This window comes from Hippoglossus hippoglossus, chromosome 10, assembly GCF_009819705.1.
Source record: "Hippoglossus hippoglossus isolate fHipHip1 chromosome 10, fHipHip1.pri, whole genome shotgun sequence".
In the NCBI taxonomy this organism is placed as follows: Eukaryota; Metazoa; Chordata; class Actinopteri; order Pleuronectiformes; family Pleuronectidae; genus Hippoglossus; species Hippoglossus hippoglossus.
The window spans coordinates 24,975,649-25,003,485 of NC_047160.1; the positions used below are offsets into that span (position 1 = coordinate 24,975,649).

At 42.9% G+C, this 27,837-nt stretch overlaps 1 long non-coding RNA gene across 1 annotated transcript; it reads right to left on the reverse strand.

Annotated features, from left to right (window-relative positions):
• Window positions 1-1,513: 1,513 nt before the first annotated feature.
• On the reverse strand, window positions 1,514-27,837 carry LOC117769883. Its single transcript, XR_004615337.1, has 3 exons — window positions 27,827-27,837; window positions 25,011-25,015; window positions 1,514-2,325 (listed from the first exon to the last, which is right to left on the reverse strand). It is a non-coding gene; the product is annotated as an uncharacterized LOC117769883 (long non-coding RNA).

Sequence of the window (27,837 nt, forward strand, 5' to 3'; positions counted from 1 at the left end):
ACTCGTTCAGTGAAAACTGATACAACCACATGTTGTTGTTGTTGTTGTTGTTGTTGGCAACATGCACTTCCCTGTGCAGCATTTGTTTTGAAATTTTTACCACAAACTACTTTAAAGCAACACAACGTAACTTTTACTGAGCAACAGCGCCCCCTGCAGCCACACGTAGAGGAAACAACTATCTAAACTGAAACACAGCAGAACTGTGGATATTACCCATGATCCTCTGCTTCCTGAACCAGGAGAGCTGCTTAAAAATAAGTTTCTCCAGTTCAGCTTTATTCGTCCACTTCCTGGGCCTGATTAATATTATAATTGATAATTGAAGATGCGACTGATTTATGTCTAATTACCACCAAAGGTAGCAGGTGTTCACAGGTTTTTTAAACGTAAAGGAGTTTAAATTTCTCTCAGCCGGACGAGATAAAAACCTGGAGAGTAAAATATTAATTTTACATAGAACAGAGGTTTAATGAAGCTGCAGTTAGAAGTTGCAAAGTGTTGCTTTAAACCAGTCCAGTTTGTCTTCACCCCCCCCCAGTAGAGCATGTCACCCTTTTTTTTTTTTACCCCAAATTAAATCCTGGTTTTAAGTATCGACGTTTTCTCGCCCACAGGAAGTGAACGGGCATAAGAGCGAAGTATAGACGACGAGATAACGTACGAGGCGGCGCTGATACAGATCAGATCACTGATGTCACCGCTGCAGGTTTCTGGTATATTTCAGTTTGTCCTCACTGCCAGTTGCAAATGTTCAAAGTTACACAGTGTTAAAGAGCGTTTTTTTTTTTTGCAGAATAGCTAGTGTTCGATAATGTCGACTTCACAGGACACTTCTTTTTTTCTTTTTGAGAAGCTACTCGCAAAAATTCAGGTTCCGCACAGGGGCGGAGGTTTTTTCTGAACCTTTTGATATTGAAATTCTGAATTCAAAATGGCCCCAGTTGGGTCATTTGGTGCTGATGCGTGTTTCTAGTTGTACGGTTGTTCTTTCTACTGTGTCACACTGCAAAACCAATGTTCTGTCCAATGAGAAAAATGTCTTAATCTCACAACTTGCTCAACTGTCTTCAAAAAACGTGAAACACAACTGGATCCTTAAAAAAAAAAACGCCATGTCTGACCTCAAGTATGATTACCTCACCTGACCCGTGTGGTCAGTGGTTAAATAACAATTATTTACCCTCTGCATTGTATCTGCCCACAGCCAGATGTTTTCTATATGTTCACACGCAGGGTTCCTCCTCATCCGCACATCGGCCGTCAAACGTTATAAATTGGATAAAAACTCTTATCTATTTACCTGCAATATTTATATTTCTTGCAGGAAGAGTAAATTACGTCGTGCACATATTGTGTTACAATCCGCTAATTGGATTTGGAGATGCAATGAGATGTGTAGGAACCCTGCTGCATCAGGACCTATATGACTTGTGTGTAAAATCTGCGTTTTTATAGCCGACAGGTCGGTACCAAACCAGCTCTACCAAAACCCTCCAGTCTGCATGTTTCACTTCTGAAGGGAACAGAAATATGTCAAAGGCCCATTAATCCGGTTAAATACGTCAACTGGTCGTTGTTTTTGGTTTTTTTAATGTTGAAGCTGAAATCGTGGAAGCAAAAGGTGAAACGCAAACAGCCTCCTGATCTGATTTAAGAAAATCTGAATGATTTCAAATCAAAAATAACATAAATATGGTTTATTGACTCTTAACCAATAAATTTAAAGCCAACAAATGGTAGAAAATTCACAATAAAAAACCAAAAACAAGGAGCCCGACGTGTTTGGTCAGATCGTGGATGTGTGTTCTGTCAAATCCCTGCACACGTGATGTGAGCCCTGTTTGAAATGAGACCCTGAGGTCAGCGACGAGGTGACGTGTCATCATATCCGTCGTGTTCATGTTCTTTCTGCGGTCGGACTCGTCCTGTAGCTGTCGTCACCTTCTGTAAACGTCCGGTCTGTTCAGGATGACGTCTCTCGTTCCTTCATCCACTTTTTCCTCGTGTGATAAAGCTGTAAAGAAAAACAACAACAACACGGTGCTACTTTTAAAAACGACTACAAACTACATGTTTTGCAGAACACTGCGAAGACGGAACATCTTTTATTCCTCTTTCTGTTTCACTTGGGGACTTTCACACTGTCTCACAAACCAGGATTCATTTTCAATATGTCAAAAAAAGTTAATTTACTTGTGGGAATTTGTCGCAAAAGTTTTGAAACTGAAACAACCTTGGAAAGAAAAGTGTAAAATGACCGACTGGTGCTTTTCTGGTTCCACAAAAAGTTTAAAAACCTAGAAAGTTAAAATCAAGGTTTCACTTCTGACGGATTTGATGATGGAGAAAATCTCACTTTTCATCATTTTACTATACTTTGAGTTTTTATAGTTTCATCACAGACGATTTGATCTGAGCTGGTTTCAACACAAACTGAGCTGCAGTGTGAACGGAAAAACTTTCACCGTACTTTTTGCGTTTTGTTCCGAGAACCCTGTGATGCATGTGACGTGTGGGGGTGGGGGGGGGGGGGGGGGGGGGGGGGGGTGGGGGGGTGGGACGCTCTCTGTCTCTGGTGCTTTCTATGGTGCTAACAACCTCTCGTTTCTGACGACTCCTTCAGAGAGAGGTTCAGTGGGAGCTGCTGCTCTCCTGCCACCTCGGGTGTCCTCTCCCCTCTCAGACCTGCCTCGCTGGAAGCTGCTGGCTTTTCCGTTTTATTTCTATCTCTTTATCTTCTCATTGATTTGTTGGCTTTGTTTTCCCCTCTTGTCTGGACTTGCTCCGGCAAACTTGAGGTCCTGGACTGTGACGGGTCTGATGCTGTGAAAATAAAAATGAAAAGTGGTGAGAAATTGGATGTGCGAGCCGCAATGTCCCGCCTCTGAGATGAACTCACACTTATTGGAGTTTTCTCTGGTGACGGTGCCTCAGAGTCAGATTGAGATTTTGCTTCAATCTCTAATTGGACCTGTGAGTCTCAAACAACCATAATATCACACGTAGCTTCTACCTTCTGACCGTCCAACCACCAGCACGTGATTTTTCACTGGCTGCATCTTCCAGATTTCACCTTCAGCTTTCTTTTCCTGCTCTGAAATTGGCACCGGGATTGAGTCGTCACTGCCACTACGCTTGACAGCCGAGCTCAGAGGCTTACGGGAGGCTCAGCTCCGCCTCACTGCAGATTCACGTCGGTGTCAAGCCTCCGAAAGGTCTGCGGCACGAAGCCAGGCCCGGGGCTGTCAGAGCCCTCGTGCTCGTCTCCTCCGCTTCGACCTTGAGCGCCCGTCAGCCTGTTATCTCCTGCTGGGATCCGGGTGAAGCTCATGGGCGAAGCCACGTGGACCTTCTACCTGAGACGGTTTCACGGCTGCATGTGGCCTCTCGGCACCGGCAGATTGTGGTTCATGCCGAGTAAACAAGTCCCACTCGGCTGCTGACCTTGGGGACGTCTCAGAGGCCGGCCCTCTGACGGCAGCAGCGTTCATTTCAAGTTTGCTGGTTGCAGAATCACTCCTGGCGACTCAAAATGGCTCCTCTGTGTTCACGCCGCTCGGAGAGGGCAATGGTTTTTCTTTGTTGCCCGGCTCCTGCTCCCTCATTGCAGAGTAAAGCTCAGTAATCTCACAGGCTGTGTGAGTGCGACAGAGGCCGAGGGTCACTCAAGACGCTGACGTGAACTGAAACACTCCAAAATTTGATTGTCTTGCCGAGTTGGCGCCGCCGCTCGACTCTGAGAAGCACCGCGCTCAAGTGCACTGAATCGCGTCGCCATGGGTTCTGCAGCGCGGCGAGCAAATTGACCTGACATCTGTGTGGATCGAGACTTCGGGCCTCAGCGATTCCCCAAATAAAATTGGGAAATTGGTCATTAGCCACCAAAGCTCACAGCGACACGCCCCCAGGAGCCATTCGCCATCAATACATCTGTCCAGTTTTGTATTATTATTATTTATTTATGCTGAATAAGTGACTTCTGCAGTAGTTTCTTGGTTAATTCCTTTTTGGAAAGAGATTTGCTCGAATTGTAAATTTTAAATTTTGTGAAACTGGACTTAAATTCTGAATTTGCGGTTGAATTCCCTCTTTTCTGTCCGTCTCCTCCATGTGTCCTCGTCCCCCCCCCCCGATGCTCTGTCGACGCTTCACAAACACATCGTTGTTCTTTTCTAGGTCAAGTGCAAAAAAAAACAACAACAACTAAACAGTGTGAATCTGGCAACGTGGTTCTTGTATTTGCAAGGAAAATGTGCAATATACGGTTCTCAGATGGTTCCAGGTTTCAGCGCAGAACTCCAGACTTTCTGTTTTTGTTTTTTTTTACTGTCTTTCTTTCTTCCAGTCAGTTCCTCAGGTCACTAAATGCCTTCTGGTCCTGAGGGTGACCAGGAAATCTCAGAACATACACTAATGCACCCGAATTACAAAACGACTGGGTTTTACTTTAGTCTTTGTCGCTCTCTGATTTCTTTTCTCCGCTCCTTTTGTTCTCGTTTTTGTTTTTTCTTTTGACGATTTTCACAGGCTTCTGTTTGTTCCTTTTTTGATTTTCAGGTTCAACGGGCACTTATTCAGGTGTCCCTCTCCTCGCCTCATTTTGTATTATTGTTATTTATTGCACATGTAATGAACTGGTTTCCATTGCCACATTGAATTCAAGGAGTTTTTGGGGTCTAGAATGGGGCTGGAATTTCTTACATACAAAAACTACAGAAGCTTTTGTCAAAACTTAAGTGTGTATTTCATCAATAAATGCCTTTAAAAGTGTTGCTGTGGTGACTTGTGTGTTTCCCCCTGAAGGTCGAACATGTGCGACATCGTCTGGTTTTTATTTTTGTCATGTGGTCGTGTCTCATTGGAGGAATATCAGAAGATCAGTCTATTGCCTGAGTTAAAATGATGAATGTGGAATAAGTATGTATTCAAAGAGGTTTTATAGTTTCTGAAGAAAAGAAAGACCCTTAAAAGCATTGTTTAATTATATATTTAGATTTTTTATAATAAAGAATATTTCCTATTCTTTGAGACCTAACTGACACAATAAATAAAATATTTATTGTTTTACTGAAAGATTGAGAGCCGTTCCACTTCAGTCAAATATAAGAACATGAAGCGAGCAGCACATCACATGGTATGTGGTAACGGTCTGTTTGTCGCCAGCAGCTGCCTGAGAGCGTCGTCGGGGCAGATGTTGGCAGATGTTGAGCGTCAGACCGGCAGTGGCCTCAGGTTTTCATCTGCTCGTCCTGCAGCTGCACAGACACTCGGCTGCTGGTCGACTCTGTGCCGGTCGAGCACGTCCTGTTTGATTCAGCCTCAAAGGGACTTCATGTTTCCTACAGGATTCACACAGCTTCAGCTTTCTAATAAGTACATTTATTCAAGAATGACTTATTATTATAGGCTTATTAAACACTGAAGATTAGAGAAACGTCTGAAAAATCCATTTACATACTTGTTTCATCTACAAACGCAGATTCTTCCTTGTAATGAAGTATTTTTTTACTTCCAAGTACTTCCCCCACCACTGTGCATCTGAACAAGTCAACAAATATGTATCTCAAATGTATAAAAGCATCAATTTAACACTCCCGACCACTTTTACAAGATGAAACAAGCTGCATTTACAACCTGACATGTCTCATATTTCTTGGAGAATCAAGGTTCTGGCTGCACAATATTTGTGATTCAAAATCTTCTCTCGTTTAAAACTGTCTCCGCTTCCTGCGATTGATCTGAAAGTCTGAAGAAGGCACTTAAATGATGTATATTATATATTCAAGCACAATTTCACACACAACTGTTTTCATCAGGTTTGGAAATTAGATCAGATTTCACCACATCGTCATTAAACCTTTGTAATATTAAAACGTAGAGATTTTGTTGAGATTTCGCCAAAATGATGCAAATCAACAAACCAGAGGAAACAGAGTGTGAAGCGGACGTCGCTGTGATTACACACACGTCTTTAAAACTCTCTCTCTCTCGGTGCAGCTGGTTCTTCATGACGGGTCTGAAATGATAAATGTGACCCCGCTGCCGGGATGAGGTGCAGGAGGAGAGCGGAGGTTTGATGAGCAGCTCGCAGTCGGAGGAGAAGCGACTCAGACGACGACAGGATGTGTTGTTTGTTTTCTCAGGACCATTAGACGGCAGCTATTTCAGGCGGCGTGTGGGCGGGAGAGCTCACGTGTGAAATGAGAGGAGGAAAACCTCATTATTGACTCATTAACCGAGGCCGTGGCGTGGAGACTGGGTTTCCTACGTTTCACCGTGGCAGACGTTTCACCACATGGAGCCGTCGTCACACCGACAGAGGCCGAGAGCGTCAACGTTCCAGGTTCTGAAGCTGGGAGGGTTTCAAACCTCCATCGCTCATGGCTTCATACAAATATCAGCTTGGGACCCGTCAATCTATAATAATAGTGATCTATCTATCTATCTATCTATGCATCTATCTATCTATCTATCCATCTATCCATCTATCTATCCATCTATCTATCTATCCATCTATCTATCTATCTATCTATCTATCCATCTATCCATATATCTATCTATCTATCCATCTATCTGTCTATCTATCTATCCATCTATCCGTCTATCTATCTATCCATCCATCTATCTATCTATCTATCTATCCGTCTATCCATCTATCTATCTATTCATCCATCTATCTATCTATCCATCTATCCGTCTATCCGTCTATCTATCTATCTATCTATCTATCCATCTATCCGTCTATCCGTCTATCTATCTATCTATCTATCCATCTATCCATATATCTATCTATCTATTCATCCATCTATCTATCTATTCATCCATCTATCTATCTATCCATCTATCCGTCTATCCGTCTATCTATCTATCCATCCATCTATCTATCTATCCATCTATCCATATATCTATCTATCTATTCATCCATCTATCTATCTATTCATCCATCTATCTATCTATCCATCTATCTATCTATCTATCCATCCATCTATCTATCTATCTATCTATCCATCTATCCGTCTATCCGTCTATCTATCTATCTATCTATCTATCCATCTATCCATATATCTATCTATCTATTCATCTATCTATCTATCTATTCATCCATCTTAAGCTCTACAGAGGCTAATACTGGAATACAACACTCTGATATTGATCATTTTCCATTTTACTTTAATGAAATGTTGCCTTGAGGACGACCTGTCACTTGAGGGATTCTGTTTCCTCCTCTATCTTTAGTTTGGTTTGTTTCTCAACAAGATTACACAAAGAAAAAAATCTGATTTCCACTGAACTTGGCAGTAGAACGTGTTCTGGGTCCGAGTAGAACAGACATTTTACTGTGGATCCGTTCATTTTCTTCAGAATAATTCATGGATCCTGATCCATGGAAAATCTGTCTTATTTAGACGACTGATGTGTATGAATGTGTAATGTGGAGCAGATTTCATCTTTGGGCCTCGAGCGGATATGAGCTCCACCACTTGTTCCTCTACAGCTCTACTTCTCTCTCTCGCTCTCTCTCTCTCTGGACCACCTCCCTCGCAGACTTTTTAAAACTCAATAAAACCGTCAGAGCTGTGAAAGTCCACATTTTAAAGTCGATCCCCATCTCAAACCCCCCCCCCCCCCCCCCCCCCCCCCCACACTCTATCTCCTGTATGATGTGAACTGACAGCTCCGGGGTTACAGTCTGACTCGGATGAACAAGATCTCTCTTGTAGCCTGGACGACCCGAGCCGACGTGGTTCGATGCCGGCAGGAGGGATCGGCGAGTGTCACGGCTTCTTCTTTTTTATTCAGAGCTCCAGTCGCCCGTTTCTCTTGATGTGTCTCGACAGCCACGAGTGGAAAGACAAGGAGGACGTCCCCGGGCTGCATGACGTCCTCTGGTCCGGGTTTGACAGCAGCCTCGTCCTCCGTCTCCTCTCGACTGATACTGCTGCTGCAACATGGCGGCTGTGCATCAGCTCAGAGTTTAACCTCGTCCACGTGTTCGCTCTATGAAACACAGGAAGTTCGGTCGTTACCTTTAAATCACGACTGCTTTGAACCTTATATTTAATATAACAAGACAAAAGTTAACTCGGCCACAAAATCCAAACTTCTGTGTTTGAGGAGATGAACAAACTTTGCCGACTCGCAGGACTTTTCTCTTCCCGTCTTTTCAAAGGCTAAATTCATTTCTTATTCCTTTCATTTGCTCTCAATTCTCGCTCTTTATGTGTTTGGCAATATTGTTGCTTCAGGTTATTACTGCTCGGTGAGAGAGGGGGCGGAGAATGGAAAGGTCAATAATTCATCAAAAAGACACAAAGGTGCCACACACACACACACACACACACACACACACACACACACACACGCACACACACGTACACACGTAAGACAACACTTTTGAAGCCTCCCAAAGAAAATGTATTGGCTTGAGTTATGAATGTCATGAAATGTTTTTTTATAATGACATCAGGACGACGTGGATCTTAAGTACAATTCGTTTTTTTTAATTTATCAGCACGTGTTTATTTGATCTGAAGAGAAATGAATCTACACAAACTTCCCTCGAGCAGCTTGAAAACTATTCAGCCTGCAAATCTGTATTTATTTTTTATAATCCACTTGTTCTTGTTCCCAACGTGTAGATGACAGTTTTATTAAATCTGCAGAGGAGCTGATGTTATTGTCTGAATTTGTCTGTGTTAGTCAGGATTAGACAAAAAAACTACTTCAGGGATTTGAATGAAACTTGCACCAGACAGGGAGGAATCCATTACGTTTCAGTTTGAATTCTCTTTTCTCACTTTCATCGATGTCTCAGAGAATAATTCATGGATCTTGATGATGGCTGATATTAACCAGTCTGTGTAATTTGGTGCAGATCTGATAATCTGTCATCAGATGAGAAACACTTGAAACACTTGCATGAAAACAGCCTGATCTCATGATTACAGACACATTGTGCCTCAGAAATGTAAAAAATAAAGAGTCGTAGTTTTCCACAAACGAGGATCCGACCGTGGAAGAAGCACAAGAGCCAAAAGTTTCAGGCTGAGGTTCTGTTCGGCCGAGTTCAAGTCTGCAGACGGTGTCAACACCCGTGAACTGGGAATAATGACGCTCAGAGGAGCATCTCCCAAAGCCCGGGCATTAACTGTCCCCATGGTAACAGCTGTCAAACCCCCGCCCTCCTGACACACACACACACACACGTATACACACACACACACACACACACACACACACACACACACACACGAGGCTACACGTCCATTGTTGCACCAATTAGCAGCATCACAGAGTCGTTCACGGGAGGTAAACTGTGAACCTGTGTAAACATGACTTCATCTCAGGGGAAACCGGAGACGACACGTTTACATGGACGCTCCAACATGTTCACTGCTCCTCAAACAGCACAGCCACTTCCTGTCCGCCCCCCCCCCCCCCCCCCCCCCCCGTCCTCAGGCTGTTCACATTAATCAACAACATCAATGCAACAGATCGGCCATGTTGAATTTATCTTATATACGGAGTCTGGGACCAGTCGAATGTTTCGGTAAAAAGTACAACTAATAACTTCTTAAGAGTTTAGAAGTTTTTAGTTGTATTTTCGTTTGTGAAAACTGAAGACAAAGTTGTTTCTGTAGTTCAGGGACATTTGGAACCTTTGACTTTTCGATGAAGGTCTTAACTTCACCTGGTCTCTTTCTCCTCTGGCTTGTTTCTCCACAGCAGGAAGCTTTTTCTTCAACTCTGTGAAAAGGGAGGATTTCTTTACTCCTTCTTTGGATTTAAATAATAATTAAATAAGTACAGAGGTGGTTATGATGTAGTTGTACTGGAAAATTCCCAGTCGAGACTGATGTTGCTACACATGAAAAATGCTGAAATCTCAAACCCACAGCACAGGAATGATTGGATCCTTGTGGGTGAATGTTCAGGCTCATGATTCTCTCTGTTGTGTCAACTCGAGTTTCATTGGAAAAGCAATTCAGAGAGAGAGAGAGAGAGAGAGAGAGAGAGAGAGAGAGAGAGAGAGAGACGTCTGAGCTGAAGTGGACCGGAAAACAAAGAGATCTCGCCCCCCCGCTGTGACTCCTTCTCAGTGGCCACCCGACAGGAGCCGGTAACAGGCAGGAACATTTATTTATCACCTTCAGGCTCCGTTAAGCTGCGGCTTCATCACACAGGTGCAGAGGAAAGTGGAGCGGCCGCCTGGAGAGATTTGTGAGAACCAGAGAGGAGACGTCACGTCAGAGGCTGAACGTGTGGTCGTTTACTGGGAAGACACCAGAGAGGTTCCTCTGCCACTGGCTCTGCCCCCCCTTTGTACAAATACACCCACTCGTTAACGCTTCTATTCTGTTTTATTGTGTTTGTTCTACTTATGAGGAAATAACCGGGTAATTAAATGAACAAACACAGTCCTGCAGTGGCCCAGAAGTCGTCGGTTCAATCCCTTCAAACACCAGAAGGAGAGGAGGGCATTAGTAACAATGATTTAACATCTGTTTGTGTTAAACTCTGTGGTCACACTGGACTGGATCCCAGTCATAAATCAAAGAAAAATACACAACTAATGCTGATGAGAGTCAAATCCCTGAGGCACGAGTCGTTTTTCAAATTAATACAAATGTTACAAATTAATTTACTGACTTTTTGGCCACAACATTGACATTTTATCTGTTTTTCTCCAGGTTTCTACAACACAAACACTTTCAAACACAATTTTTACAGTTTGTTCTTTTATTAAATATGTGTTAAATAACTGAAAAGTGTTTTTCATTCCCAAACCCAGACAGAGAAAAATTCAAATATTTCATACTCAAACATAACCAGCACTTTCTTGACCTAAAAGTCATTATTTAAGGTGGAATATGATTTTATAAATATGTCTCCCTCGTGTATAAAGCAGTAAATAAAACGTCTGTGTTGTGTAAAGCAGCTTGTGACTGTTGTTGTGTAACAGTTTCTTCAGAGAACCAGATGCAGAGCTGCTCTCTGCACAGATTCCACAGCTTCACAGCTTCATTCTCACACGGAGGCGTCTCAGCACAACTGAGCTCAGGAGGGAAACTTTAAAAACACTTTGACACCGAATCAAAGAAAAAACATCAAGAACGTAAAGTTTCTCTCAGAGAAGAAATGAACCAAGAGTCAAAGTGAACAGGTTCAAACTGGGAGACTCATCAACGCAGGTGAAGCTGCTTCTGCAAATTAACACAAAGACAAACCAACACAATGAATCTGCGATTAAAAACAAAACTGGTTCATTTCACATTTTCTCTTTTCAGATTTAAAGATTTTTCAGATTTGTTTTTTTCTGCGAATGGCAGATGGAGGATTTTCCAAACTGACGGCACAGATCTAATCCACTGTCTGTGTGTGTGTGTGTCTCTGTCTGTCTGTCTGTCTGTCTGTCTGTCTGTCTGTGTGTGTGTGTGTCTCTGTCTGTCTGTCTGTCTGTCTGTCTGTCTGTCTGTCTGTCTGTCTGTCTGTCTGTGTGTGTGTGTGTGTGTGTGTGTGTGTGTGTGTGTCTCTGTCTGTCTGTCTGTCTGTCTGTCTGTCTGTCTGTGTGTGTGTCTGTGTGTATGACTGACTTGTTCCTCCACCGGGAGCTTCACTGGTTTCTTGTATTTTCCTCCAGACTTTCTCATTTTTTTTGCTTCATTTTCTCTGAATATAATGAAACTGAGTCACAACCACAATATAAACCAGATTTCATAATTTTGTATCACCTTCATTTGGGTCTTGCAATGCAAAAAGAAACAAATAGCAGTGACTCTGTTCTTTATGTTCACTTCCAGCCTGTGAGAGCGAGGAGGTGAATTGAACATGTGCTGCCCGTGGAGAGGAAAACAGCAGCCTGACTTCAGGGTTCAACCAGAGTCCACGTTTCAGACGATAAACAAGATTCAACTGGTGCAAAGAAAACAAACAGGAGAGTGAAACAGCTCAGACCAAACCACGGGGGGGTGGAGATAATTAGATGTTTATTAAAAAAGGTTCATTAGGCTTCTGGGCTCCTTCTCCCCCTGCAGGACTCACTGACCTGACACACACAGGAATACTGTGAAATATATTTCCTGAGAATAAAATCTCTTCAAGCCTGTTCAGACTTTATTAAACCTAATGGGTCAAATGATTATGGTATAAAGAGTTATTTACACATAAATACAAAAGAAATAAGCTGAACTATATCAACCTAACACCCAAAAACAGTCTGTTCACCTCCCAGTGAGTTCAATTTCCATCTGTAACAAGAAAATCTCTCCGTTCTTCTATGTTTCATTCATCTGGATGTTCTGTTTCCAGACATGATGTTCTTTTAAAGCCGTTTTCAGACCTGCACCGAACTCCTGAAATGATCTGTTGCTCTGGAGCTTCTCCTGAGTTTCTCTCCTGACTACATCATGAATCCTGGAGCGTCCATGGCCACTCATCCTGTCCACACCTGTAACTAAAGAACACCGAGCTTTGAGCAATTAGCTGAGTCGTCACTGACGCTCTCAGGAAGTGCATCACGTCTTTTCACACACAGACTGGAGATGAACGCAGGAAGCTGCAGCGGAGGATCGAGCAGGAAGTGGAGGGTAATCGGAGAATACTCTCGCTCTGTGGAATCCCTGTTGTTACCAGAGATAGATCCAGGAGATGGACACACAGGCTGAGCACGTTAATTGATTGTGAGGCAAAGTTGGATAGAATTCGATTACTTGTGTGTTTAATGCCGGGGCTACGTTTTGAAATCGACCCATGATGCCTTGAGATTAAGATCAAGGTTTAAGCAACTCAAACTGTTTGGTTAGAATAAGGGTTAACAGGATATGTCGATGAACTAATACGTTCTTGGTCTGATGAATTTAAAAAATGAGGTACTGTCTCACACACACACACACACACACACACACACACACACACTGTGTGTAGTAACAGTTTAGAGTTTTTGGTTTTGTGTAGTGTTTAACGCTGCCAGGTGGTTTATGATAAACTTGATGAGCGTTTTGGGGAAATTCCATTAAAACGTCCACTTTCATTTATTTGACAGATAGAAAAACGCCTCCACTCAGACTCTTAATGTGAAAAGGGTTCACTGCTGATGCCAGTGTCGTCTTTTATTGTTTGAATATCAGTCTGAAGTGTAACTTTGATGCTTGTAAACGACTTCAAACTTCTCGTGATGCGTTGACGTTGAGTTTCCAGCGAACGACACAGAATCTGAACCGGGTGAATCTCAGCTGCTCTTCGGTTCTGCTTGTCATTTCAGAGTCGTCATCACAAACACAGAGTAAAGCCTGTTTACTTTGGGGCGCCGCGCAGCCGATCATGTAGTTGCATAGCAACCGCTTGGAAAGGAATGGAAAATGAGTTGACCTGAGCACCGTGAGCCGGCAACAACTCCCACAATTCCACTGGTAATGTGCAGTGTGCGACCAGTTAGGAAAACCGTGGGATGCTGCAGGTTATGTAATTAGTGGAGATAATGAAGGTAATGAAAAATATGATGTAAGTTTATTGATAATTGGAGTTAAAGGTCAGTTCATCAGCAAAAGTAACATGCACAGGATTTTAAAAAGCTTGATAATAGAAATTAAACCACTAATATAAACATAATTTACATGTTCACGACTCTGAAAAGTGAAATATTGATTTAAACTTTCTATTTTTAGATTTCAATACAACACAAAGAGACAATAAAAAGTTGATTTACAACCAGACAAATCACAATAAGTGTCTGAACTAAAGTTGAAGTGTTAAAAAGAAGAACTTAGCTCACTTTCAGGTGTTTCAGCCTCATCCCTCAGTCTTCATGAGCCCATCAAGTGTCCAGGGTTGTTTTTCCATCAGTGCAGTTTGTGCCATGAGGACATGAAGCCTCCCAGCAGGACAGGGGACAGGCGCTCTGTCGTGGTCCTGCTTGTTAGTGAGGAAGAGTCGTACCCGTCTCCTCCTGCGTCATCGGCAGCTCAACAGCAGCGAGGAGCCGGAAGAGTAGAGATGAATCGCTCAGTGATTTCTGTACCTGAGTCTCTGTGGTTTGCTGTTAACTTCCTCTGGAGTTCTTGTTAGTTCAGTATTCTGCCTTGTTAAGTTTCCTGCTTATACAATAGATCACACCCCTTAATCTGCCAGGTTCCCCAAGATGCTGGGAACAATCAAACTGGGAGTGGAGAGAGGAGAACTGGTGCAGTTTTAAAGAAACAAGGTGGAATAGTGTTTGTTTAGTGATGCTCCAAGTTGAGTCTCCAAATTATGTCAAAAAGGAAAGATGGAGGCGCTCCCGATATTCTGGCTTCATTTTTCTACAATGAGGGAAAGTCTACGCATTGACAATCTTTATTTATAGTAATAGTTATAGTTGTCTTCATCAGGTTTATTGTTGGATCAGGTTTATTGTTGGATCAGGTTTGTCAGTGTCCATGTGAACGTCGTCTCTGAGGAGAAGCAGATTCTGTCCCAGATGAAACGAACTGGCTGGAACCAACTGGAGCTGTGATGTGAACTCAAACCACAACATATCACGTTCCTTCACATTCAGGAAGCTGTTTGCTCCACGTAGTGCACCGCTGCTCCGTTTGAGTGTTTGTGTGGTATTAAGGAAGTTCCTCCTAAGACCCGGAGAGTGAGAGAGGATTTGAGCCTCGAAGGCAAAACCCGACTCACAAGCTGCAAATAAATTCTGCCTCTTTCTCTTCAGCCATGACTCTATAATCCTGAAGCTAATAATCTGCACCCGGGAGAGTTTGATTGGTTTTCTGCTGTTGAGGGAAACTCTCTCCTGGGAGAGGAGACTCATCTGGGAACAAGTGGATGAAGCTTCACAGCTCAGGTCACAAGCAGCGAAGGAGACGAGCAGCGAAGGAGACGAGCAGCAAGAGATTAGGAAACGAGGATCCAATCAAAAAGCTGCTCTGAGTAACATCAGGGTGACGGGTGCTTTGTTTCTATAATAAACACAACGGGCGTGTTGATGTGAACGAGTCCCGGCTGCAGGGACGGAAATATCCTCATCAAACCACTTTCATCTCGACTGAATGAGTTTGACCTGATGAGGTGATGATGGAGGTTAAAAACACACAGCCAGGATTCTCCATTCGACTGACTGGATGTAATGTGTTTAATTATCTCATCCATGTCAGAATCATGGCTCAGATCAGGGACAACAACAGACAAGTGAACTGTTGTTGTGAACACGATATCTCACGAGCACATTGAGGGAATTTCCTCAAATTTGGTAAAAAGGTTCACTTGGACTTGAAGATGAACTGGTTTGATTTTGGAGGTCAAAGGTCAAGGTCTTGGTGACCTCATGTCCTTATACACATCAGGAACATCTGTCACAAACACTCACTTGGACTCAAGGACAACACAATCTTTTTTTTGCCTTGTGAATGTGTTTACATTAACCACGCATCAAGAGAATCCTTTCAAATTTGGGTCACATGTTCACTTAGACTCACAGGTTAACTGATTAGATCTGAGTGGTTAAAGGTCGAATGACAAACATCCGACCGGCTAATTGGCTGTAAATGTGTTTTCCCCTGGTCATACGTTATTTACCCTGGAAGTTATAACTGTGACGAGCAAACTACGGGTAATACGGATATTATGAAACTCAAAGGCGATCAAAATGAATGATTTTGGATTCTTTAAGTACAAAAGTCAACAATAAATAGGTCTAGTTGTTGTTTCGAGGTTTGTGGAATTGTTACCTATTATAACATTCTCCTCCTTTGTCATTCTCTTAAGATGGTAAAAGAAAAGTGCGAGAGAGAAAAACGACAGACGAATACCGGAGGGAAATGTGGTTTTATAGCTTTCAAAAGACGAAACCGTCCCTTTATGACTCACTTGCTCCTGAATTGCCAGCCGGAGTCGAGCGTGTATTATAAAACACTTTCAAACCCGTCCTGTTTATCCACAGCGGATCGTGCAATATCTCTCCGTGATGAGCAGATGACAGCAGTCGTGGGGAACAACGATTTCACGGGAGCCTCTTCACATGTGCTCTGCTTCAATAAGTCACCATCGTTGCATCACTTCCCTCAAGTGCTTCACACGGCGTGAAAACCGTCTCCTCGCCAGTCGGCCGTTCATCAAAGCAGCAGCCGACTTCTCAAATAAACCAGGTCACTCCTCATTTCATCCGTAATGTTCATTTGTGGGTTTTTTTATGAAATGTTCTGATTTCCCTTTTCACCTCCCAGAAAACACAAGCAGTTACATAATCCTGCTCACACGTCTTCTCCCGTGCATTAACTGATTTCCTCCGTGTGTGTCTCGTTGTTTTGGGGGGATGTAGAAACCCTGCGTGATGATTTGCATAAGACGCGGAGTCGGAGCGGTGCGCGCACGCTAAGCCTTTCATGTGCCGCCCGACCCCTCCCACAGTAAGTCTCTGCCTCCATGATAATTACATGTGCTCACATGTGATGTGATTGCAACGCGGCTTCAAATAAAAGACGTTTCCCCAACACTTTATGGTTTCTGAATATGTTCTGTAATAACGTAATGCCGGTCGAGGCCTTTCTGTTATAAGAGAAATGGCCTTAATATAAATACATATTCAAACACACTAAACATGTTTTCCGTTGCTTTACTCTTCTCTTTTGAAGCTAAAGCTGCTTCCAAACATCCACTGAATCTCCTGAGATGTTCTGGAGGAGCTCGGTGTAATGACACAGTTTGCTGCCGACATGAAAACATCATGTGACATAGCAGGAGATTCTCCAGAGGATTCACCACGAGCATGCTAACACGCAACGAATGCAAAACTGAAAATAACAAAAAAAACAAGGAAAACAAATATCTCAGGATGGAGCAGATCCCAGCAGATATGTCAACTTGGAAAGAGATAATTCAATTCAAGAACTCTTCATGTCTCTTCATTTGTATTTGCATTTAGAAATGAGTCCTTGGCTTAAAAAGGATAAATAATGGAGAGCACACGTTGTGAAGAGCCGACTCTCTGCAGACGTCGTTTTGATCGAGTGACAGAGAATTTCATCACCTGTCAGACGGATGATTTGGGGCAGAAACTATATTTAACAGTCCAGAGTCAATGAGTTGTGGAAATGGACTTTCACTGTCTGACAGGTTTCACATGAAAAATGGTGATTTCAGTCAATCTGTCCTGTTATTTAATATGTACGAGGATGATTGCAAAGACTGGGTCTGATCAGAGAACTCCGGTTATGGACATAACCTCTGTTGCTATGACCCTGAATATGTGAACACATGTTTCCTTTAATAATCTGAGTTTGATGTTCAATCTGTTTGATCCATCATCTAAACCCTTTGAGGAGGCTGGAGCGGATCCCAGCTGACTTCAGGTGGAACGGGTCCAACCTGGACAGGTCAATACAGGAAATGCTAATAATAATAAATACATATTGTTCACAAAGCCCAGATACTCCTCTATTTTGTGGGATATTATTGCAATTCTTAAGATCACATTTTCTGTTAACTTTCCACTTTTTAAATTGGAATTTTAAGCAGTATGGAGTTTTATTTATTTTTGTTTTAATTGTAACAGCTCTTGTACATATTCTGTTAATAAACAATGTGTAATAGAACGACAGCCTAAAATAGAATATTAAAACAAAGCACCTCTTTAACTATGATACAAACACGTTAAGCCGTGTTATCAAATATGAAAGAGAAACGCTGAAGTTCCTGAGGTCTTTTAAAATCTGATTCATAATGTTCCTGTTCAGTAAATAAAGGGAAACACTGGGATGTGCTCTGGTTTCAGATTCAACATTAAGACCAGTTACTTCTCTCACAATGTCCCAGAAACAAAGCAGAAGTCCTCACGGTCCCCGGCTCAGAGGAGACGAGCCGGTAAAGACGAGCGGAACTGGATTCATAGGCGATGGCGTCCGATTGATGGTGAATGAGGCTCAGTAATTGCACTTTCCTTTCATTTTGGATCAGCTTGGACTCTGAGGCTGAGGAGGATTACTTCGCCTCCACAGACGCCCACGCTCGCAGAGCTCACTCGCTGCGTTAAAAAAAAAAATCTCCTCCAATACATCAAACACTCCGGTTACTTTGCTCCTGAGAATAAATGCAACGCCACAGGAGGTGGGAGGATTCAGGACTCGGGTTTTACTGCTAATATAGAAGCTAATAGCTTTGAGTTGTTGGTAAAAGTTTTTCATCGTAATAAAAAAAAGCATGGTGCAGTAAAAGTACTTCACTCACTTCACATGATTCTTTTTTTTTTTTACTGTGGTGGCTCAACAAATCTCAGTTTATTAAAAAGTTGGGGCGACAGAGGAGAATGAGCCCCTGAGCCGGGATGTTGAGATGAAACACACAGAAAGACCCTTGTTCCTTTTCTAACTTAACATCTTCATATTTCAAAAGCAGTGATTATATATACTTTAAAAGTAGGAGACATTTAATATATTTTAGAACTGTCACCGCATTCCACTGAGAAAAGAGACTGAAGCTGCAACTATGATCCGAAAAGGTTAAATGTCCCTTTTTCTTTAAAAAGTGCATCGTGGTCCTTTCTGACTTTGACTCAAAGTGTCAGAGCAAAGACGTCCGAGGGTAAAACAGCAGCAGGTCTCGTGTGGTTTCAGCTCGTAGATCGATAATCAGTCAGTAAACTGCAGGAGCCACGGTGAGAACGTCTTCACAATAAAAGCACGTGTTTCTCCGTAGATGAGTCTGACCTGCTGGGGAGGAAAATCCATATCACACTAATATCTCTGCTGGAGCCGGAGATCGGCTGAAACTGTTATTGTTCCAACACCACCTTGTCTTAATATCCTTACACCTTGATATCTTAGTGTCTGCACAGGGATTCCTCACAGCTCTTCTCACGCTTTGCAACAATATGATTTTAATTCTCATTTCTGCGATTCTCTCCAGTTGAATTCGTGGTTCCACTGAAGAATCGCTGCAGCTTTCTGTCACCGCTCCACAGCCGAGCAGCAGCTGCCGTCCGGTGCCATCGTCTCACTTCTCCCTCTCGAGTCCTTGCAGATCAGTCAAGTGTCTCTTCAAGAGGCACGAGGCTGCTGCAGGAGACCAGATGGTGCCATCAGCTGGTCTCCTCTCTCCAGGAGCTCGTCCTCGCTCAGATCCTCTTTGTCGTGTGGCGCCTGCCTGGACGTCAGTCAAACCTGTGCCAGGACGGCCGCTTCAAAGAGAATATCTACAGGGAGCTTCCCACTTGGAAAACAATCCACTTCTCTATTCACCTGCAGGAGAGAAGCTGGAGGCTGCAACCTGCCGCTGCGCCCGGGTGATATTCAAAATGGAGGAGCGCGTGACAGAGGGGCCTTGATCCCTGCTTTGTTTCTGACTTTGGCTGATTAGCAGCTCGTGAGGCGTCGCTTTGCGTCCAGGCCCCTGGTGAGAGCCGATAGCAGCGGCTCCGCACCCCCTCACATTATAAATAGGTTATTGAGCTCCTCAGCGATGTCTCCTGATATACAGCCCCCCCCCCCCCCCGTGGCTTCTCTCAGGTTGTTGATATGCGAGATGTGTTCCAGAGCAGCGCTGTCAAAACAACACCACAGACTTCTTACAGACTACAGCTGTTTTATTAAAGTGCATTTATCTAAACTCTGATAAAAGTACGTCTGTGAATTCTGCCTCCGTGAAGGTTTCATGTTCAACTTCTCTTCGTTTTGAAGCATGTGGTTTTTCAGTGCGGGAAATAACTCAATATTTTAACATATCTTTTGAATAAATGTACAAAGAGACCAAAAAATACATTGTATGAACAGATTTTATAATATTTTATAGTATTTTGCAGCCTTCACACTCCACTAAGCCTCTACTTAACCTCTACCTAACCTTACCTTAATTGCTGTTAACCTTAAACCACCCAGTTTTAGAGCTGGGGGCGGTGACATATGTCTGGTGCTGTTGAGCAATTATCCCATAATAACCTTTCAGCATAATGTAACTCAAGTGGTCAGAGAGAAAACTACACTTCTTCCTCTGGGCTCTGTTTCCAGTGTGAGCTGTCCTGTGATTGGTCAACGTCTCCCATCACGGATCACAGCGAGCACTCCCATTGGCTGTTCTACTCAAAACCGAGTCCAAAAGAAAGTCAGACGATAAACGCGATAGAACGTGCGCGGGTCCAACGTCGTGTGCACATGTGAGGCCGTGTGCGTGTGCTCGTCAGGTGGGCGGGGCTAATCAGGGAGAGCCTCCATCTTGAAACGCGGAGGAGGAGACGCAACAATCAATTATCTTTCTAGTGATCTCACCCGCTGCAGCTTCAACCTGTCACTGCCACACCTCCCATCACAAACTGGCTGCTCTTACCTGTGTGTGTGTGTGTGTGTGTGTGTGTGTGTGTGTGTGTGTGTGTGTGTGTGTGTGTGTGTGTGTGTGTGTGTGTGTGTGCCCACACTAGACCACATCCTGTGTCCCCAGGAATAAATCCTCCCCCGTCGCCTCCAGCAGTAACACCACGAAACATCACTGCGACATCAAGGACACGGAAATATTCTGTGATGAAGGATGTTCTACGTTTAGAGATATTCAGGCTTAAATATGCAAAGATATGCACAGGCATAATTCTCACCTGCAGGTTGAGTGTTGAGCTTTGAGTAATCACTGGAACGGAGACTAATCTCCCCACAAAGAGAGAGAGAGATTCCCTCTGAGAGCCAGCGCACCGATGTTTAATACAACGACTGAGCTGCTGTCAGTGGAGACGACTCCAGAGTCTGACGTTCCCTCAAAGTCCTGAATCGGTTTGTTGTTGTTCTTCATTAATTTAAACAAATTTAAAAGACTAAATAAGAAAACTGCACGATACACAGTGGATTTAATTCAACGTGTAATAAATATGGGAAATACTTTCTGCAGCACTGCACCCGAAACTCATTAGAATTTAATCAGTTCTGATGATACGATACATGTGATTCAGTTCAGCAGCAACACAGTCAGAGTTCGAGCTGTGAGAGGAAGCAGCGAGGCCTCGGAGAAGAGATGTCGTACTTATGTTCTAGACAAACACAAACATTCCACCTGTAACATCACCTGTAAGGGACAGAAATAATCTACTATTTATTATAATTTGTGCACTTTTAACGCTGTGGAGTCAACGATGATTTGCATAATTTGTGATAATGCACCTTTATAACTGTTCAACGTGTCTGCACTGGCTTCAGTCGGTCACCACAGTTACAGATAATAAACTTTTTGATGGAGTGATGTGGTTCAGAGCTCAACTTTTGGAGCCGCTGGCCAATCACATCACGCTGATGCAAGAAGGGAGGTGTTCAGATAGATGATGTAGAATTCATTACAGGAGGGAAAGATCTGTCTGCATGTTTCTCAAATAAGAAATATCTAAGAAGACAGTTTAAACATTTTGTCAAATAAAGAGTTGAGATCTGACTGTGCAGTACTCGCTCCAGGGGAGAACCACATACTGATCCTCTGAGTCAAAGTTTAATAACTTTTAGAGCCTGATAAATGTGATTTTGTTGATTTTTATCATTTCCAGGTCATTTCTGCTCCTGTCACGATTCCAGCTGAGAGAGACAGAAAGAAAACATGATTGTGAATACTATAATAATCCATTTCTGCCAAAAGATCCCTTTCAATCGTAGACACTGGACCTTTTAAACCCGTCGCCCTGTGTGTGTTTTATCAAAGACATTTCACCTCAGGAATACAAATTCAAAAGGCAAACTTCACGACCTCAGTGAATAATCTTTTATTTAAACTCTCTGCTTCAGTCAAGAGCACATCCTCCCCCCCGGTTCCTCGTCCTTCACCCTGAAAACGTCCACTGTGCCGGCCCCGATAATGACTTTGGTGAAATGATAGAAATGACAGCGCGCTCGTTCTTCCTCCGTAACCTGTGGAGGATGTGAGTCCTGTCACAGCTCATGTCCTGGAGCGCAGCCCGGGCTGTAATGAGCGCCGGGCCTCGGTGACGATGTTATCATCCGGATCCAGGAGCGGCGGCGGGGGTAATCTAGGTCTGTGCCCCCCCCCTGCCCTCTTTCATCCTCACTGATGACTAATTAGGCCCCTCAGGTAAAGGAATTGGCCGGTATCTTAGGAGGAGGCCGCCGCTGGTGGAAAACGCCAGGATATCAATCTCGCCATGGCTCCATTTTGACCCGTGCCAGTTGTTTGGAGTCACGTCCAGGAAGCTGATTCGTCCGTGGATGAGAAAGTCGTGTGTTTTTCCACATGTGGCCGTTCCTCCCGCTCATTAGCTCGGCTCTTGCAAACTCTAATTAGCTTGCAGAAGGTCAGCTCACCTCTGTGGTGTGAAACAATGCTGGGACACACTTCACTGGTTCGGCTTTCTCACGCCCCCACTTTAACACACTGTACACACACACACACACACACACACTGTACACACACACACACACACACACACACTGTACACACACACACACACACACACACACACACACACACACACAGAGGGGCTGCAAGACAATACAAAATAAACAGTCCCGCTCCTCGATGATACAAGTACACGAAACATAAATATTATTTCATGATCATTTTAATCTTCAACAGTTTGTCCAGTTCTATTTCTTGCAAAAAAGGTTAAAAGCAATAAGACAAAAACTACCCGATGACTTGAGCCTCTGAGCAAACGATGAAGCCTTGAAAGCTCATTTGTAGACATTGTGCACATTATTTTGTCAAACAGCTGAAGAGGATTTGTGAAATATCGTCTTTATAATGAAGCTTTGTACAGTTTCCTGAAACTCAAACTTTAAATCAGACACAATTTATTTTAAAACTTGCAAAACTAGAATTCTCAGTAGAGCTGATTCATGAATTATTCCCTGGGATAACAGTGAAAATATTGAAAAACACCCAATTCTGAAATGTTAATGATTTCTGAATCTCAACCAAAATGAAATGGGTTCTTCTCTGACTCGTCCCTCGTCCCTCGTCCCTCCACCAAGTTTCGTGTCAATCCGTCGAGTTGTTTTTTGTGTAATCTTGCTTGCAAACAAACAAATAAACCGACAGACGTCAGACGGCACAGATGCAAATTTCTTAGCAAACAATATTCTTATGTTTAATTTAAACCTTAAATCCGGTTTCATCCCTTTGCTCCTTGAACAGTGTAACTGTCGCACTCGTTCGTTTTAATACTGAATGAATCTGTCTCCTGATCGACCTCTTAACTAATTGTTCAGCAGACAGAAATAAAACTTTGACAAATCCGCTGTCTGGGCTCAGCTCCACCGTTTTCTGGGGGAAAATTCATTAATGCAAACGTCCTTGCTGCTGTTTCTGTTTCTGTCCCACAGGTGAATTCCTGTCAGAAGCACAGGTGCTTACCCAGAGTGGATCAGACACACTCCCCCCCCGTCCCTCAGGACCTTCTTTACTTTCCCTGAGAACCTCTTAATTGCACGAGGATTTCTGCATCGCGGGGAGACACTTTGGACAGAAACACTGGGAACACTTTGGTTACACCACCGCTGTGGCGTCCTAATGGGCTTTTAATGAAGTTAGGCGACGATTGAAAGAACGCCCGGAGACGTCTCGGTGAAATCTGAATATGTGGCATAATGAAGTAGAGGTTTGGAGTCTGGTACCTCATGCGAGACAGTCTCACAGCTGCTGTGCGTCCTGCTCATGAGGGACAGTGGGTTTTTATGGCAGCAGAACCACGCTCCCCGTTAAAAGCTTTTCCTTTATGTCCCCCCACCGATGAGCAGTGAGAGGAGGTGAGATATGAAGTAAAGTGTTAATTCTCCTCACACGTGGTGTATTTCACTCCAGAGAGCAGGAGGATGATTGGTTCTATACGTCAGAGTCACCGCCTCATTGGTCTGTGAGCACATTACGAGATGCAGCAGTGAGAACACATATTTAATATCAATGTGAGTTTTGAAGGAGTGAATGAGGAAATAATCCAAACATACAAGGAAATCATTCATTGGTCTTGATTTACATGCAAATGCAAACACAGCGTGTGCATGTAAACAGAAATGCATCATGAAATGTTTCTTCTGTCTTCAACCCTGAAATTGTGCTTCTAAGGAAATGCATTTTTAAAGAGATGTAATAATAGTTGAAGTTTGTTTTGATGAAGTTAGCTGCACATTCACTGAATATTAATTTTGCATTGAATCTGTGTGTGTGTGTGTGATGTGTGTGTGTGTGTGTGTGTGTGGGCGATGTGGGCGTGGCTTCCCCTGCAGGTTCCGGAGCACACCTGTCTCTCATCCTCTCATCAGCAGCAGCTGTATATAAACCCTGGTTCTCCTCCTCTCACCACATTGTTCTGTCTGTGGTTGTGTCTGTGCTGCTGTCTCTTGTTTATCTGTTGAACTGAAGCAATATGTCCTTGATGGTTGAAGGTTTCATGATTTACATAAAGAATGAAATCAAGAAGCATTTTCATTTCAATCAGGAGAGAATAACAGAGGAAATAATGAGTAAATTAGAGTGAAAAAAATTTATTGTGAACATTTGTCATGAAATAGTCTTTGTCTCTTAGACTCTTAGCCTGACTATGATTCTTCTGAATGATACTTTGAGCAGGTAGAGAGAGTGGAGAACATTTATAACTCTGGGAGCTTAAGGTTGATTGGCTCCAGGTGAGCGTGTCAGGCTGTGACTGGATAAAGAGGATGAGCTGGTGGAGACTTGGAAGAGCGTGAACAGAGCACGCGACTGCAAATTTACAATAAATTAAAAAAAATCTAGCAACTCATCTGAATGTTATGAGAGAAGCAGAAATGAAAAAAATGTCCTGGAGACAAAGTTTAACATCCACGAAAAGTTGTGTAACTTTAAAGCTGCAGCAGCAAGTGTCTCCACAGGTACGAGTTATAACCACAGGCTAATGCACACTGAGTAGTTTGGTGCACGAGCTGCAGCTGGGCATGATGGGAAAGTGCGGAGTACGTACGAGCTTCAGGTGAAAGTTCAGGAACTAACCACACTGCTTTTATAAGAAGGATACGCGTTCAGAATGATTTTACTTTAAAGCACCTTGATGGTTTTAAAACTTAAGTAGAAAAAAAAATAACAAACTCTGATGAATAATTCAGAAAAATGAATAAATTAATTAATAATTTAAAAAAGCAAGCAAAGAAAAACATTTTTGTTTTCTTCTGTTTTTAAACCATTAAATGAGGAAGATGTCTGCAGGTCACAAAATAATCACAACCTCACAGTGGACAAAATAAATGATGAGCACAGAGATGCAATAATGAATGAAACTGTTTTTCTGGAGCTGCACTGAGGTCGAGGGCGTCGACGTGTGACGATGAGAGGAAATATTTAATATAATAAAATGCAGAGCAGTGTAAATACCTGCCACAGAGAGTCGTACAGAACATGCACGTGTCATACGTGTTCCATATCACGTGTGAAACAAAGCACATGTTACTCTGGTGCTTCAGCAAACACTGATCAGCTCGGCGTGTCTCGTTTGTCTAGTGTCAGCGTCCCACGAGGAAATCCTCAGGGAGCGGGAACAGCAAATTAATGGTGTTTCCCTACGACAGGGACTCGCATGCGGTGCGTCGACTTTCCAGGCAATTAGGATAAACGTGATTTATTTTCCCCCAGCTTTAACATATGTAAAGGATTGTTGACACCGCGTGTACGGGAAATAATCCCTGAATCCTCTTAATGTTTTTCTCTTTGACAGGAAACATAATAACGCTGCTCTCTTCATATAGAACCATTAGGTGCAGCGAGAGACAGAGACTGCGATACACGTGGGGGGGGTTATATCCGTTTACTCGGGATGTGCAGACTCGTTATAAATCACCAGGATCTCATTTGTTTTTCTGCCTGGATTTTATGTCCGTTACCCTGAAGAGCAGTTTTTAATATTTTATAGTATTTACAGAGAATTGATTTTCACCAAATACAAAAATAAACTATCACACGAGTTAAACATCAATAAAAACCATTTTGAAGCAGAATAAATCCTTCAGACCTTCGTGATTGCCATGAATTTAGCAGCTGATAGCTATTTGTCGTGCTCAGAGGATGAACCCTGGTTATTTTGGTTCAAATAAACCACTTGCAGTTAAAAGCCATTGGAAGTATTGAGTGCAACATTTCAATATCCACAACAGGAATGTTTATATAGTTTCAAACCAACATTCATGGTCCTGTGATGATGAATCCTTGAGTCCATTTGGTTCACATCTGACTTGCAGGACATTTTCAGTGTATGATTTACAATGTAGGTATAAGTATCGAGCAATTTATAAACCGATGCTCGTCCAATGTTAACGTGGGAGACGTCAGTTTGTTCGACTTTGCTTTAACCGCATGAGGAGTTTGTCATGAGGACACTGTTGTTGAAACAAAAGCTAATGTATTACACACTATGCCATCGTCAATATCTGTTGTGCATTTCATTAAAGAAACGTTCTATAGAAATGTTAAAGAAGAGGTCGGCGTCTCTCTCACGTTTCCTGTGATCTCGCTGCGGTTTTCAAATTACAACAATGAACAGAAGTGTCAGTGTCAGAAACTGAGTGTGTGTGTGTGTGTGTGTGCCACTTAAAAAGGTGACAGTTCTGTGTGTTGATTGGTTCTCGCGTTAATCTGTGTGAGTCAAATCAGCTGATCGCTGCTGGAGTTAATTGACTGAGGAACGTTTCCGTCACAGACTCATCAAGTCGTCGTTAGAAAGACGAGACTCCTCATCAGGAGAAACTCCGACTCGCTTAGATGTGACATGAACAGACCTGAACTCTTATTTCAGCACATGGACGACGACTAATTAATATTTCACCAAAGAACACGAGTCTGAGGAGAATAAATCTAAAGTAACACAAAGGCTTTTTCATTTTCATTTTCCACAGGCACTGGACCCGATACTTTTATAATATATGGGATAAAAAGATTATGTTTTATAAATGTTTCCTTGATACTTTTTCTCAATTTTATGGGTTCTACACTTCAATTATTGAAGATGTGTTATTCAAATTGAATTAACCAAGAGCTGCTGGTTAAGCAGATTCCTTTTCCACATTATTTTAATCAGGGAGTAAATGTTACGTAAAACATCTCAGTTTAGTGATATCAACTTTATTGGGGTGAAAAAAATGATTGAATGTCAATAATCTTGCCGAAGGGCGCCTGTGTCTCCGGGGATACAGAGGGTTGTCCACTAAAAAGGTCGGTGGTTTGATCCCCGTCTCCATTCTCCAAGTGTCCTTGAGCAAATTGTTGCTGTGCTGCGAGTGTATGAATGTGTGTTATATAAATACTGTCCACTTTATCTACACAAAATATCGTGGGTTACAAAGTTGGGATGTGATCCAGAGTAAATACTAGACCCAAAAAACTCCTGAAACAAAAAAGAGAATAAACTAAAAGTTACTGAAAAGGATGAAAAGTTTGAATTTGAATGTTGGAACTTCTTTCTGTCTTAGTTTATTACTCTGCAGCTGCTGGTGAATGATAAACTTAGAAGCAACAGTGGAACAAATGGTGATGCACAGAATCCTACTTCATCACCAGCGACTGTTATTTACCTCATCCAGCAGCTGCGTGTTCAGAGAACGCTCTTTGTTACAGACAATGTGGTTTGATGAGCGAGTCGCTCTGCAGTCAAGAGCGTAATCAAGTCCAGAGGAACTTCGCAGTGGATCTGGCAGGTTGTGGCTCTGCAGGAGGAGGCAGAGCCACAACCTGGTCTGATCCATCTGTCTCCGGAGCGGGTCGTCCAAGGAAATCTGAGGGAAAAGATGGAGGACGAGCCGACGGGAGAGGAGGCGCCGGGCCCGCTGCCCGCTGCCAACTTGGCGACAGGCAGCAGCACTGCGGTGAAACACATCTGTGCGTCCATGTGGTCGTTTTCACTCCTTTAGCCGACGCAGCGAGAGG